This window comes from Oncorhynchus kisutch, linkage group LG7 (genome assembly GCF_002021735.2).
Source record: "Oncorhynchus kisutch isolate 150728-3 linkage group LG7, Okis_V2, whole genome shotgun sequence".
NCBI lineage: Eukaryota > Metazoa > Chordata > Actinopteri > Salmoniformes > Salmonidae > Oncorhynchus > Oncorhynchus kisutch.
This window is the reverse complement of record NC_034180.2, coordinates 4,083,118-4,099,502: the sequence shown is the minus strand read 5'-3', so window position 1 is coordinate 4,099,502 and position 16,385 is coordinate 4,083,118. Positions and strand designations below refer to the sequence as shown.

The window sequence follows — 16,385 nt, the reverse complement described above, 5'->3', positions numbered from 1 at the left end:
GGCCTGCTACTGTATGTGAGATTGAGTTTCTCACAAAAAAACTCCCTCTCCATCCAAACCGTCCTCAAAAACCTTCTCCAGGCACAGGTCGGTGCGCCGGCTCCCAGGACAGAGGCTATGTTGTCTTGTCGAAAAGCCATGAGTGCTCGGGGTCTCTGTATAGCCGAGGACATTATCAGGGGATGAGGAATCGACACGGGCTGTTGGAACACTGATGGTATTTCTTCCTATTAGAGGTCGTGGATATAACGAACCTTATCTGATCCATGGTAAGTAGCCTAAACTACGCGGATTCCTTCATTTGTTTTGAATACATTTCAAGGGACACTTGAATTAATTGTGATATTTATCTTTTATTTTTGTTATAGAGGCTATTTCCTGTCTTGCTTACATGTGATGCACAGTTTTCAGGAACGGTGTTGATGGAAGTCAGTCAAAGTTGACTACGACGATGTAACTCCATAGTTATTGCATTGGCTACCATGTGGAGCGTTGTGCGCTTGTTTGCTCGTTGTAAAGCCGCTCTGTTACCTTGTTATTATAATGCTAAGTAGGCTACTCTGAAGTACCACTTTGACGCGTTATAACACTGTAATACTAATAGCCTAATAATAGTCACCATCATAATAATAACCCGAATAATCAGAATAATCAGAATAACAATGCATTGTCATTATCATTATATGCGTGATGATTATAATACATATTCAAAAGACAAATCAGAATATGTATGGTTACTGAAATTCATGCAGTAACACAGGCCCATGTGTGTGTGCTAGCTATAGACTATATGTTGATGGTGCAGATTTTTCGATTTACACAAAATGAACAACGTTGGCATTCAATAGACTACTATAGCCATTTTTAACGTATTCTTGAGGCGGGGCGGAAGTGGACATAGAACGTGTTATTGTTTTGACAGTTGAAAAAGTCTATAGACAATGAAATAGAAAATATAATTGAAGAGGGGTGATCTAAAATGATGTGCAACGTAGGGTAGAAATATTAAAAATGTGTGTTTTCATGTGGGTTCTCTTTATATACACGATATGCTACACCCATTGCTATATACACAATGTGTATTAGGCAAATTACGATACCAAAATATTGTTCTGAACACCCTGACTCATACTGCATCCACTATTCGCCTGTGGCGCGCGGCACTATGAGATCAAGTGAGGCGAGAGGAGGAGAGGCAGACCTCCCAAGTGGCTGGGGGCATGCGTGTCATTGTAGGGGACTCGGCTAACACTCCATTTATCCCGGCGAGCAGGAGGCGACTGTTCTGTTTTGTCGGTGATAAACATTTAAAACCGTTAATAGAGACCATAAATCCATTTGGGAATGCTGCACGCAAAAACATTAACCGGAAAATGACTGCGTTTACACACACACACACTGCAGACTATACTGCCATCTACGCCTCGCGTCAACATCGTTATTCTGGCCTTGTGGATTTAACAAAATACACCTTCAAACAATACATAACCCTACCCGCAACCTTTTAAAAATGTAGGTAGCACTTATTATGTGTTTCACAATAGGATACAGTGCAATATATTAGCCTAAATTTAAACAAATATATAGGCTAGGCATACTACTACGAATAAGATTCAGTGAGGGAACATATATATTTGCATGGATTGAGAGAGTTTGGAATTTAAATCTACCCAACCTCTCTGCTTGTAAAACTACTTATTCACGATTGACTGTTCACAGTGCTTTGAGTAATGCAGGACTATCATATCAAGGTGTGTGTGTGTGTGTGTGTGTGTGTGTGTGTGTGTGTGTGTGTGTGTGTGTACCTGCGCTCAATTATGCATTTTAGAAAGGTTGCTTTGCGTAAAGTTTGTTAGGCTATGCTAAAGTTGATGTCATTTATGGGTAAAGTTGATGTAATTTTAAACAATGTGCTCGTGTTTGTATTTCTTATAGGCTATGGCGATATGCGTTGCATTAGTGCTTCAAAATCATCTGGAGCACTGTGTCTTCGTTTTAAAATGACTACATTTCAGATTTAGGTCTAATTCAATGTTCCCAGTTGTGTTTGTAAATAATTGGTGTCCAAATAATTAAGACTGGATACCGTCTAATAGCCATAATAGTTATGTTTTGTTAGCTAAACGCTGTGGATTGACACTGACTGACCTTGGCCAGATTCGAGACATTTTATGCCATTTATTTAAGTGGAAGGCGCGTCACCGCTGCATGATGAACCGCCGCGGTAGTAGTGTAATATTCCTTCACTGGGAAATAAACAGACCAGGGACTTCACAGACACGAGTTACGCACAGTATTAACATTTTAAACTAACCAATTAAAGAAATGAATAGACAGTGCCCGAATGCTGTTCGATAGGCCTAACCAAGGCAGCCCTTACGGCGGTAAATGTCTGGCCAACTTGGCTGGAATATAAATTCAGACCCATATGGAATGGGAGGCGTATACAGCCTTCATCAAATCGACATCATAGTTGCTAATTTGCAAAAAATTACCCTAACTATAGCCTAACGGTTAAATAATATTCGTTCAGGTTAATGCGTTAATATAGGACAAAATGATTTAACAAATCACTATATTCCAGGCTTTGTAGACTACTCTGCAAATCAGTGGCTTTATTTGCTTTATCGCGCCATAGAATGCAGCATGCATTATTATCCAACATGTGGTGTTGAAGGATACTTTGGAAGTACTTTGAAATCACCCCAAAAATATATTGTCATTTCGATATGACAACACACATCAACAATTGAATACCTAAAATGCTCATAGACCGAAATGCTCATAGGCCCAAGTTATTGAACTCTATAGTTGACCATCCATTACAACCCTACAAATCAATGTCCATGCATTTCACACCACTGTACGTCAACAGATACAAATCCAGCCTACATTAGAATGATATACACCATTCACAATGTTAAACATATTTTCAACACAAACCAATTAATAGCATAACGTTGTAATGACGGTGCTTTTGGGCACATCATTGATAAGAGAGACAGAAAGAGTTCATGTTTTCGTTCGTAGGACTATAACCTACAAACTGTTAAGATTATTGCCACTTGATCCCCATATGAGTCTTTCAAGGAATTAAAATAAAACCACAAACATGTCAAAGATGTTCTTCGGTTAATGTTTTTACAGATATCTTTCTAAAATTAGGACTAAAATGGAAAAAGGAAGCTAGATTTAAAATATAAACATTTGACGCGTTTCATGCTTATTTTCATTTTTTTATGTGACATTTTAAAGCAGGCAGCATTTTATAAAATGTACCACTAGTATGACCCAGTTTTTAAATGAAGCAGACCATATGTATACGTCTAAACCTATCTGTAGCCAAAGGACTATGATCGCATTTGCAAAATCCTGTTAAATTACATGCAACATGCATGAGATAATACATCATATTGCAAATGCTTTTCAGGTCTATTGCTCTTCATTTTGGGTCCAGGGACTGAAGGGGATTTTCTCTTCCTTGCTGTATGAGTGATGGCGAAGCAGCGGTCAAAAGACACCTAGATTATTAGGCTACCCCAAGAGGATATGATGTCATCCGTATTCGGACGAGGTTCATTGACTTCTTAAAGATGGTTCGATTACTCTCAGCAGTCATATCTCCCGACGCAGCGGAAGCAACGCAGATGTCGCTGCAGGGTTTCGCCAAAAACAGAGAACAAATCATTCAAGTCCGTATTTGGCTGACAACTAATGCGACTGGGGGTTAAAAATGAAAATGTACAAAAACCGGAACTCTTTCTGAGTAGCCTCGACAATTGATGGCAATACAACTTATCATTTTGTAAATATGAATCTTGCAGCAATCACTATCGAATGCAGACAAAGGCCTCATCGGTTTGACCAGTTGAAAATGTGATAGAGCATATTATCGTACATCATGTGTCCAGTTCCCATGCATGGTGTGTCACTGCGTTTCTGACCGGGAGCGAGTTCAGCTATTTCCTTATCTGTCCGGTGGAAGTGGCCGGGATAACTAGGTCGAGATGACGGCATCACGCTGTGTGGGTCACAGCGTGTTTCCAGTCTGTGGCGTAATACAATAAATATTTACACCCTGTGCCACCTTCCTCTGAAGATTAGGAAAGGGAATTCAACAAAAAGCGAAAGATGTCCCCTATCTTTCTCTATAAGTGTTATGATCAGGGGCATAAAGTCTAAACAGAACAGTTTCCTGACTGATAATATTGATTTTCAGGACCAGAATTCTGCATATCAATGTAGGTTATTTTTTAGGGGCCCACATTACATTTTGCCATGCCAGACATTAAAATGTAAGGTCAATAAACTGATTTTGTTCACAAAGATCTTTAAGCTTATATCAACAGAGGCCATGCTGAGTTCTCTCAAAGACATGGAAAAGGAGATCTCTGTAATCTAACACCATTGTTCTGTGCCATATCTGACCTGAATGGCTACACTTTGGTGTTGTTACGCACCAGATTGTCTCCCAAACCTCAGCAACATTACATTGTTTTCATAAGACACAGTGTGGGACCATAGGCTGTGCCTTCCACAAATTCACGTGAGAAATCGGGTGCACGCGCACACACACACACACACACACACACACACACACACACACACACACACACACACACACACACACACACACACACACACACACACACACACACACACACACACACACACACACACACACACACACACACACACACACACACACACACACACACACACACACACTTTCTCATTCTCTCTTTCTCTCTCTTTCTCTCTCTCCTGGATCATTAATGAGCATCAGGTCAGAGTGGAGCAGTGTTGTGATGGTGATGGTATAACCCCTGGATGGGTCCCTCCAGCCCCCCGTCAGTCAGTCAGTTAGTCAGTTAGGGCCCGGTGAAGAGAAAAGAGGACGGTGCATCCGGGGCCAGGTTCCTCTGTCATCCACCATGGGCAGTAATGGATAGTTTCTGGAGAAGTCTGTGTCTAGCCTGCGTTAAAACCACAGCGATGACAACCATCCACATTCTACCCCCTCTCACACCATCTCTCACTCTCTCTCTCACCCTCACCCTCTCACCCTCCCTCCCTGTCCCCACATGTGTTACTAAGCTTTCCGAAAGGGTTCACCGCATTCCCCCTATATGGTGCAGAGCCGGTGGACCCATATGCAATCTGCCATATTGAACGGGCACTAAGTTGGATCTATGACTACCCTGTATTTTCTGTACACGTCAGTCCAGATTCAGTGAGAAACCAAACAACTGCTTTCGAGGTGAGGGTACACAAACGCACACATCCGACACCCACTATGTGTCAACAGGCTACGGCCCGGGTTGATTCATGAGCATGCGGTCCAATGAATGTTTCCTTGTTTTAATTGGGCTGATGACGATGTCACCGTGTTATTTTGACTCTCCCAAAGTCCCAGAGCACTCCCATCAGCCATCACAAGCACATAGGGACCTGTCATACATCAGACAGGAAGATAATGGCCCTTTTTCCCACTGATTCATCCATCCACCGCTCCTGAACCTTGAACTCTGATATCCACATATACAGTGCCATTATAAAGTATTCATACCCCTTGACTTATTCCACATTTTGTTGTGTTACATCCTGAATTCAAAATTGATTACATGTATGTTTTGTCTCACCCATCTACACACAATACCCCATAATGACAAAGTCAAAACATGTTTATATATTTTTGGGCAAATTTATTGAAAATGAAATGCAGAAATATCTCATTTACATAAGTATTCACACCTCTGAGTCAATACATGTTAGAATCACCTTTGGCAGCGATTACAGCTGTGAGTCTCTAAGAGCTTTGCACACCTGGATTGTACAATATTTGCCCACTATTCTTTTCAAAATTCTTCAAGCTCTGTCAAATTGGTTGTTGATCATTGCTAGACATACATTTTTAAGTCTTAAGTTTAAGTCAATACTGTAACTCGGCCACTCAGGAACATTCATTGTCTTCTTGGTAAGCAACTCCAGTGTAGATTTGGCCTTGTGTTTTAGGTTATTGTCCTGCTGAAATGTGCATTCATCTCCCAGTGTCTGGTGGAAAGCAGAATGATCCAGGTTTTCATCTAGGATTTTACCTGCGCTTAGCTCCATTCTGTTTCTTTTTTATCCTGAAATACTCCCCAGTCCTGAACGATTACAAGCATACTCATAACATGATGCAGCCACCACTATACTTGAAAATATGGGGAGTGGTACTCAGTAATGTGTTGTGTTGGATTTGCCCCAAACAAACACGTTTTATTCCTTCTTTTCACTCTGTCATTTAGCTTAGTACTGTGGAGTAACTACAATGTTGTTGATCCATCCTCAGTTTTCTCCTATCACAGCCATTAAACTCTGTAACAGTTTTAAAGTTACCGTTGGCATTGTGGTGAAATCCCTGAACGGTTTCATTCCTCTCCGGCAACGGAGTTAGGAACCATACTCAGAGGGATATTTAATGTCTGCTTTTTTTCTACCCATCTACCAATAAGTGATTTTCTTTGCAAAGCATTAGAAAACCTCCTTGGTCTTTGTGGTTGAATTTGTGTTTGAAATTCACTGCTTGACTGAGGGACCTTACAATTACAGTGCCTTCAGAAAGTATTCACACCCCTTGACTTTTTCAGCTTGAATTTAAAATGTATCAAATTTGTGTCACTGGCCTACACACAATACCCCATAACGTCAATGTGGAATTATGTTTAAATAATTTTTACTAATTCACTAAAAATTCAAATCTGAAATGTCTTGAGTCAATAACTATTCAACCCCTTTGTTATGGCAAGCCTAAATATGTTTATTGGGCAAAAAAAAAGTAACATAAGATGCATGGATTCACTCTGTGTGCAATAACAGTGTTTAACATGATTTTTGAATGACTACCTCATCTCCGTACCCCACACATACAATTTCTTGTAAGGTCCCTCAGTCAAGCAGTGAATTTCAAACACCGATTCATTTACAACATTGTAGGTCCTCCATAATACTAACCTAATTGACAGAGTGAAAAGAAGGAAGCCTGTATAGAACAAAAATATTCCAAAACATGCAAAGCAATTCACTTATTGTCCTGAATAAAAAGTGTTATATCTGAGGCAAATCCAATACAACACTTTACTGAGTATCACTCTCCATATTGTCAAGCATAGTGTGGTGGCTTCATCGTGTCATGGGTATGCTTGTAATCATTAAGGACTGGGAAGTTTTACAGGATAAAAAAAGAAACGGACTGGAGCTAAGCACAGGCAAAATCCTAGAGGAAAACTTGGTTCAGTCTGCTGTCAAGCAAACACCGGGAGACAAATTCACCTTTCAGCAGGACAATAACCTAAAACATAAGGCCAAATATACACTGGAGTTGCATACCAAGATGAGATTGAATGTTCCTGATTGGCCTAGTTACTTAAATCGGCTTGAAAATCTATGGTAAGAGCTGTCTTGAAATGATCAACAACCAACTTGACCGAGCTTGAAGAATTAAAAAATAATCATGTGCAAATATTGTACAATCCAGAAAGACTCAGCTGTAATCACTGCCAAAGGTGATTCTAACATGTATTGACGCAGAAGTGAAAATACCTACATGAGATATATTTCTGTGTTCCATTTTCAATAAATTTGCAAAACATTTCTAAAACATGTTTTCACTTTGTCATTGTGGGGCGAGATTTTTTTTTAAACCCATTTTCAATTCAGGCTGTAAGACAACAAAATGATGAATAAGTCAAGGGGTATGAATACTTTCTCAAGGCATTATATCTGTATGTGTGGGGTACAGAGATGATTTTTGCACACAGTGTGAGTCCATGTTCCTTATTATGGGACTTGTTAAGCAAATGTTTATTCCTGAACTTATTTAGGCTTGCCAAATACATTTCAGATGTTACATTTTACAAAACATCATTACACTTTGACATTATGGGATATAGTTTGTAGGTCAGTGACAAAAAAAATCTAAATTTAAGCGATTTTAAATTCAGGCTCTAACACAACAAAAACAAGTGGAAAAAGTAAAGTGGTGTGAATACTTTCTAAAGGCACTGTATAACCTATAACCCCGACCGTAATCCCCCAGCTACCAGGCATTTGTGACGGCGGTGCAGTACTGAAGTCCAAACCACACAGGTTAAGCCTGTATAATGCCTCGCATTAGATATTGTTCTCTTTTTTACTCAGATCAAAAGAGGGCTGTGAAAGTTCTCTATGGCTCGGCCAATCACTGGTCTCGTGAGTGTCAGGTTTCCCTTTCATCAAACCACAGAGCTGGAAAATCCACTTGGGTCTCTCGGGCTGGCCAATGACACAGAGGCTGCTGCCAAGCTGGCCAATGGGACAGAGGCATTTTTTTGTGAGTATGTTCTATGAGCCAGCTGCCTCAACACCAGTCTACACTTACTTTCCCTTATGATACATGAGATAATCATCTGGTGTAGTACTGCACTTCAGCTTTGCTTGGCCACATTGCTGTTCAAACATGGGCGGAAACCAAGCAGAGTAGGTGTCCATTTGAACCTGTCTAGTTAATTAATGATCTCAAAGTTTGAAGAGATGGAGAACTTGAGGAATTGTTCCAAAATGCTGGGCTGCAACAAGATCTCACGGTTTAACCAAATTTGACTTCAGATTCTGATGTTAATCCACATTTATCCAAACGTCAAATATTGAAGTGGCTCCGAACATCACATTTCAAAGTTAAGTGTTAAGATTTGGGATAGGGTTAAAACAAAAGTGTGTGTCTTCCACCGGGATTGAACACGCTACCTTCGGATCCGGAGTCATGAGATTACCTCTACTACTTGATGGTAATAGCGCTCACAGTTGCCCCTAGTGGCTGGGTTTGAAGGCATTTCCCAACATTCTCAAGACATGGACAGACGTCCAATTTCGAAGTCAATCTTGAGCGATCTAGCTGTCCAATGACGTGGCCCTGGACCTTTCTAAGTAGTCTTTCTGTCCATGCTGTCATTTGATTTATAAGTGCTACTGATTAATTTAATTTCCACATTTCCTCTCATTTGAAACAAGTTAAGATGTCATGGTCTGTGCATGCCGTGATTGTTCATCCATAGGTTTCCTGGCAATTGGCTTCCTTGAAATTAGGCCCATGCTATAGTACCCTATCGTGCTGCTTGACACAAAAAAAAGTGTTTATTTCTAAATTGAATATAGTAAAAGTTGAACTGCTAATAATATGGATAATGCCGTGTAATTATACAATTTAATACAATATTTATAAAGTTGAAAGGAGATACTGTATTATACGTTGACATGATTAATACAGGAATTTGTATTACATGCCCAGATTGCCACAGTGGGTCTACAATTTTAACAAATAGAAAATGCAAATGTTTTTCTATACATGAATAATAGATGAATAAATACATAATTGAATGAATAAACGAGTTTAGCTACATGTTTGGTGCATCCTCACTTAAATTTAGTAGATCTTCGTTCGAAATGATCAAACTTGTGTGTTTCAAGGCATAATCTATTAGCCTGAATTCTCTCATTTCGATGAGGCTATAGTTCACGTAGGACTAAATCTATAGGCTAATCAACTATATGGAAATGATGGTCTTAAAAAACATTTCATTTTGGAATCATTGTGGGTATCGGTAGCGCACTTTTTAAAATAGGAAATAGGTCGTATGGTTATGCCTATATATTATTTCTAATTACATCTAATATCCTCCATAAAATGAAGCATAGGTATATTATGAATTAGGTTGACAATGGTTATGGTTTTATGTTTTTATTTGGGGACAGGGATGTAGACTAATCATTTTTGGAGACAAAGTTACAACTTTTAAATCAAACATCTTCGTTTGAAAAGACGATTTCATAATTTTTTTTCATTTTTTTTTTTTAAATATATATATATATATATAATTGAGTTTAAGATATGGGCTATAGTCTACTATAATATGACGGACAACAGCAATTCGCAACATGGATAATTTCGATAGCTAACTCCTACATGCAACTCACCACTTCTTTCCAAAATGTTTCCTTTTAAGCGCACATAGACTACGTAGCGTATTGATTTAATGAGCGGGTGGCAGATTGATCTGCAACGGAGTGGCCCCTTGTTTATTGGTCGCCTTGTCCGTAGGGCTGAGAACCTGAAGTCTCTCCCGGGTGGCCCAAATTCCAGGTGCCCTTACACTTCCACAACACCCCACTGGTTTCATTACTTGCTGCAGAATGGTTTTGATCATGTTTGCAGCTAACATAAACCCTGACCACACACTTTTGGCGCCCTTTGGGTAAAAGTAAGGGGCATTTTTACGCTGCCCGGAGAGGGGGGAAAGAACACCAAGAAGTTGACCGGTGGTCGCTATCGCCTCAGATTGTCAGACATGAACATAACAGATTTTATTGTGTCTGCCTGCCACGTCGTATTTCATAATTCGATGACCAAATGTCATACCAAAAATACATAATTAGCATCCCCTTGTGTAACAAGTTCTTAGGCTATTTAGTCTCCAGAGCTCATGAAGTCGTGAAGCTCTCCACAATTAGTTGCAATTTTACACTTATGTGTAGTTGATGCATTATGCACAAGTCACACATAGGCTATAATAGGATGCACTGGACGAATCAAAAAATTGCACAGAAAGTAAAGGAACGGGGGATACTTAGTCAGTTGTACAAATGAATGCATTCAACTGAAATGTGTCTGCCGCGTTTAACCCAACCCCTCTGAAAGTACAGAACGGTTCATCAGCTTACTACTCCATGCAGGACATTGCTAAAATACAGGTGACGTTAACTACCAAAATAACGGAAACACCAACATAAAGTATCATAATAGCCTGAACAGCTTCGATGCACATTGTTATCGATGCTACACGTTTCTGGGACTCTATTGGAGGGATGTGAAATCATTCTTCCAAGGCCAATTCCATACGTGTGTGTTTTGTTGATGGTGGTGGAAAACCACTGTCTCGGGAACTACTGCATAATCTCCCATAAGTGTTCAATTGTGTTGAGATCTGGGTACTGACATGGCCATGGGATATGGTTTACATCGTTGTTATGCTCATCAAACCATTCAGTGACCATTCGTTTCTTGTGGATGGGGGCATTGTCATCCAATCCATTGCCATGGTAGCCAAAATAAAGGCACCTTGTTTTGGTGCATAAACATACAGACTAGACCCCCCACCCCCACCCCCACCCCCCACTCACACACACACTCACACCAGGTCTACTACTACTCCACCCCATAGACCAGCCAGTGCTCAACCCCCACACAGACACATCTAACCCTATCCCACCCCCATCCCCTCCCAGGCAGCTGATAACCAGTGTTTTAAGATTCCTGACAATTTATCAGCAGCACTGGCCTGGTTACTGGCCAGCTCTCTCTCTCTCTCTCTATCTGGCTCTCAGTTCTGAGTGCATTTAAAAGGGAGAGTTAGAGGGGAGTCTGCATGTGAAAACACTAATGTTGGGGAGACTTGTTTGAAAAGATAAAACAATTATTCTATTGAGGGTAACCCTGCTCTACTTCCATTTTTGATTAGACGTGTCTGCTCTGCTAGAACCCCCTCTCTCGTCTGACATCTAGGTACACTTCCTTTTCACAAATCAATAACACAAAAATACAGTATTCTATAGAGCTGGTCTCTCTCTCTCTCTCTCTCTCTCTCTCTCTCTCTCTCTCTCTCTCTCTCTCTGCTACAGTAGCCTTTGCCCTCACATCCAAAGACACTCACATCCTCATAATGAGAGGAAGTACACAGCTAAGCCCTGCTTGTAAAGGGAATCTCCTCTCTTCTGACTGTTGCAGCCATGAAGCCTCTTGCCAGACCACCAGCAACAGGTTCTTGGGTTACACCACTAGATTACACTATCGCTGGAGCTAGGGGCTCCATGTCAGCTCTGCTCAAATGGGACGGGACCATACCTGGGTTCACATATATGAGAAATCTTTCAATACTTTGAGCGTTTGCTTAAGCCTATCTAGAGAGCCAGGTGGGCTGGGTTTCCACTTTTGGGGCTTTTCTATTGCTTTTGTTGCAACAGGCAAGCTCAATAAATCACAGGTAGTTTTTTTTTAATGATTTCAAATAGTATTAGAACCGATAAGTTTGCGAGTCTCTCCCTCCCTTCAGCAGTCCTATTATAGCAGCTGTAATAAACACTGGATCGTTTTAATGACATTGACTCCAACGTGCTGCTGATAGCAAAGGTGCTCCCGGGAAGACAACTTTAGATCGCAATGTCGAATAGCAGCTCCTCTATTTCAACTAAGTGTACTCCTACTGTCTGTTGTGTTCGTTACAATGTGTTTCTGAGTGGTAAATTGACCAATGAGAGAGAGCGGACTGCTCATATATTGGTTTCATATTGCAATATGGCTCAGTCATAATGTAGTACTTTGGGTGTTGATATCCACATAAATCAACCAACACACGATCCTCACCCAGCCGGGTGTCATATAGCGTCAACAATGATTTGCTAGGACTTTCAAGTACACCCAAATCCTACAGCTGTGTTTGGCTACAGTTGTAAATGAAATTACTGCTCTGTGAAATTTAAGAGCAATGAGCCCACTCCTGTGTTTGCTGTCACTATGGAAACCAGAATGCCCCGTCGTAATTCAGAACAATACATTGCCATAGATTGCTGGTGTATAAACTAGTTTACACATGCAATGCAACATGTAGGAAATCATAATCAATTGCATCGGCCGTCAATTATGTTTTGTGTAAATTAAAATGTATTGATTCTGTATTTATTTATACAATGATTTTACTCTGAAATGTAGAAGTATAATTCAAAATTCTGGTCTATAGAAAAAATAAACCACATTATGTTGAGCTTTTTCAATATAATTTACACGGTTTTCCTGGCGTTGGCTGCTCAAAACTCAATAAAACAGATTGAAACAAAATGAAACATAAGTCAGGAAAGAGATGACATTTTCCAAGAAAACCACAACGATACAACTGTCAAAGTCCTTCGAATTTAGGATTACAGTGGAATACAAATCAAATTCACTACAGCCTCTGGGAAGACTCTTTCATTCTCTGTTACTGTTCAATACCTCTATTTCCACTGCTTATTGGAAGTGGAAGGAAATGTGAATGGTCTCATTTCAAGGGCAGGCTCACTTGACGGAACTTGTAATATAAGTCAATGTGATATGCGACTGCTTAGCCCCTGAATAACATAAAGCATATTTAGAAACCGAGGGTGAAATCTTGGAGACGTGCATATACAGGCTGTGACCCTGACCCAGACAAGCCTGCAGTAAAAGTTACATTGACGCCTATATGAAATGTAATATAAGTTGCAGCCATATTGTCTGACTCCACAGGGAACACTTGTGGATAGGGGAAATTATTCTTATTGGAATAACATGTATTTAACCACAGACGTGGGGTGTAATTTCCTTCTCCACAAAGTGCTGTGGATTTTTTTAGATTTTTTTTTTTTATGCCGGATGAGGTGTACGCAAATGTAACTAAATACTGACCTCTTGTGGTTAAGAAATAGCTTCAATACACACAAGCCTACTGACAAAGACGGATCTATTGGAGATTCTGGCACTGGCAGTACAATTATCATCTTGTCATTCTTGATGGATTACATTGTATCGCACTTTTCCCTAGGTCTGAATGTTTTTTCAAAACCTATCAATAAATAACATTTCCCATAGACAAAACAACAATGATCTTGCATTTCTTGTTTTCTCCTCTCGCCCTCTACACTACAGCCAACCAGTCAGAAGTGAAACAGTCCAACTGAAGACTATGGAACCATGGAGATGGCGGCAAGACCACCATTCTGTCCTTAATAATCAACTCGAATATGTAGGCTACATTTTGTTTGAGAAATTCATTTCTGAGTTAAAAGGGACAGTCTTCAGTTGAAACAATTACAAAGTGGACACCCCGCCTCTGTATTGGTAAAAAAAAAAACGGAGGGAAGGGCCTGGAGAAATGTAACCACTCTAAAATGCATAGATAGCATGGATGCAAGGACTGACCACCCAATATATCAAAAATAGTTTTAAGCATGTTTTGTCGCTAAATATGTGTATACCAATACAATTGGTTTTGGTTTGTTTGTTTACATTTGTAATGTTTACAAACATTGGAGTAAAACAAGCTTATATTTTGGTTCTGATGGGGTACGACAGTTGAACTAAGCTTATGAGGCATTTATATGTTATATTCTTCAAGAATCAATGGGCAACGGGTATTCACACACTTGACTTTTTAAACATTTTGTTGTGCCTTCAGAAAGTCTTCATACCCCTAGACTTTTTACACATTTTGTTGTGTTACAAAGTGGGATTCAAATTCAAAATTAATTGTATATTTTTTTTGTCAACGACCTACACAAGATACTGTAACATTTGTTTTAAAAAATGTATGGAAAATAAAACATTCATTTACCTCGATTAGCTAAGTATTCAACCCCCTGAGTCAATACATGTTAGCATCACCTTTGACAGCTGTGTGCAATAATAATAACATGATGCAGCCACCACCATGCTTGAAAATATGAAGAGCGGTACTCAGTGATGTGTTGTGTTGGATTTGCCCCAAACATACAGTCATGCTTTGTATTCAGGACATAAAGGAACATTTCTTTGCCACATTTTTTTCACAGTATTACTTTAGTGCCTTATTGCAAACAGGATGCATGTTTTAGAATATTTTATAATGTACAGGCTTCCTTCTTTCACTGTCCTTTAGCAATTTAGGTTAGTATTGTGGAGTAACCACAATGTTGTTGGTCAATTTCTCCTATCACAGCCATTAAACTCTAACTGTTTTAAAGTCACCATTGGCCTCATGGTGAAATCCTTGAGAGGTTTCTTTCCTCTCCGGCAACTGAGTTAGGAATGATGCCTGAATCTTTGTTGTGACTGGGTGTATTGATACACCATCTAAAGTTAATTTCTTATTTTTATCCACCTACCAATAAGTGCCCTTCTTCGCAAACGATTGGAAAACCTCCCTAGTCTTTGTGGTTGAATCTGTGCTTAACATTCACTGCTCGACTAAGGGGCCTTACAGATAATTGTATGTGTGGGGGTACAGAGATGAGGTAGTCATTTAAAAGTCATGTTAAACACTTTTATTGCACACAGAGTGAGTCCATGCAACTTATTGTGTGACTTGTTAAGCAGGTTTAACTCCTGAACTAATTTACGCTTGCCATAATAAAAGGTTGGATACTTATTGACTCAAGACATTTCAGCTTTTCATTTTTAATTAATTTGTAAACATTTCTAAAAACATAATTCCACTTTACGATTATGGTGAATTGTGCGTACATCAGTGACAAAAAAAAAATCTAAATGTAATCAATTTTATATTCAGGCTGTAACACAACAAAATGTTGAAAAAGTCAAGGGGTGGGAATACTTTAAGGCACTGTATCATTCATTTATAAATACACAAATGGATGTAGGATCTCAATTTGAGCCAGTTTGATACAGCATGAAAATAATCCTGCAGCAACAGGAAATGTGAGTTATGTGGATTATAATTAACAGACATTTTTTGTTGGGGTTGATAGATTTTTCTAAGGGCAAATCAAGTCTGATATTTCTAACTGGAAATGACTAACTTTAGAAGCTGTTTTAAAACTGAAGTTTAAAGTATCCTGCTGTGCATGAATATGCTCACAAAAAAATGATCAAATTAAGATCCTACATCTGTAGCAACTGCAGATTACCCTTAAATGTATAATGCATGATCATGCATAATGAATAATTATAGAAGGTAACAACATAATAAAGGCATTCAACTTTTCCCTAACCAATATGACAAACTCTGTGAAGTCGCCAGTGTGAAAATGTACCACAAGATGGTGCTATATCACTAACAATCACTTGAAGAGTACTGGTAGCCTCAATCAATACCATTTACACTGAACAAAAATATAAATGCAACATGTAAAGTCCTGGTCCCATGTTTTATGAGCTGAAATTTAAAAAATCTCTGACATTTTCCATATGCACAATAAGCTTATTTCTCTCAAATATTCTGCACAAATCGGTTTACATCAATGTTAGTGAGCATTTCTCCTTTGCCAATATCATCCATCCACCTAACAGGTGTGGCATATCAAGAAGCTGATTAAACAGCATGATCATTACACAGGTGCACCTTGTGCTGGGGACAATAAAAGGCCACTTTAAAATGTGCAGTTGTGTCACACAAACACAATGCCACAGTTTCCACTTTAAACAAATCAAGCTGTATTTACTTTGTGTTGTACAGATTCCAAAAATTGAGAAATGGCCTTTCGGGGCTCTGAAAGTATATCATACTAAATAAAAGATGGCATTTTGCGGTTGACGCTTAATGATGTAATTGACACTGTAGTGGGTGTTTCATGCTCTTCTATGG

At 39.3% G+C, this 16,385-nt stretch overlaps 1 long non-coding RNA gene across 1 annotated transcript; it reads left to right on the top strand.

The window, feature by feature from the left end:
- On the top strand, positions 1-14,138 carry LOC116374668 (uncharacterized). The gene is made up of 3 exons (XR_004210544.1): positions 1-269; positions 8,182-8,353; positions 13,733-14,138. It is a non-coding gene; the product is annotated as an uncharacterized LOC116374668 (long non-coding RNA).
- The last annotated feature ends 2,247 nt before the right edge of the window (positions 14,139-16,385 follow it).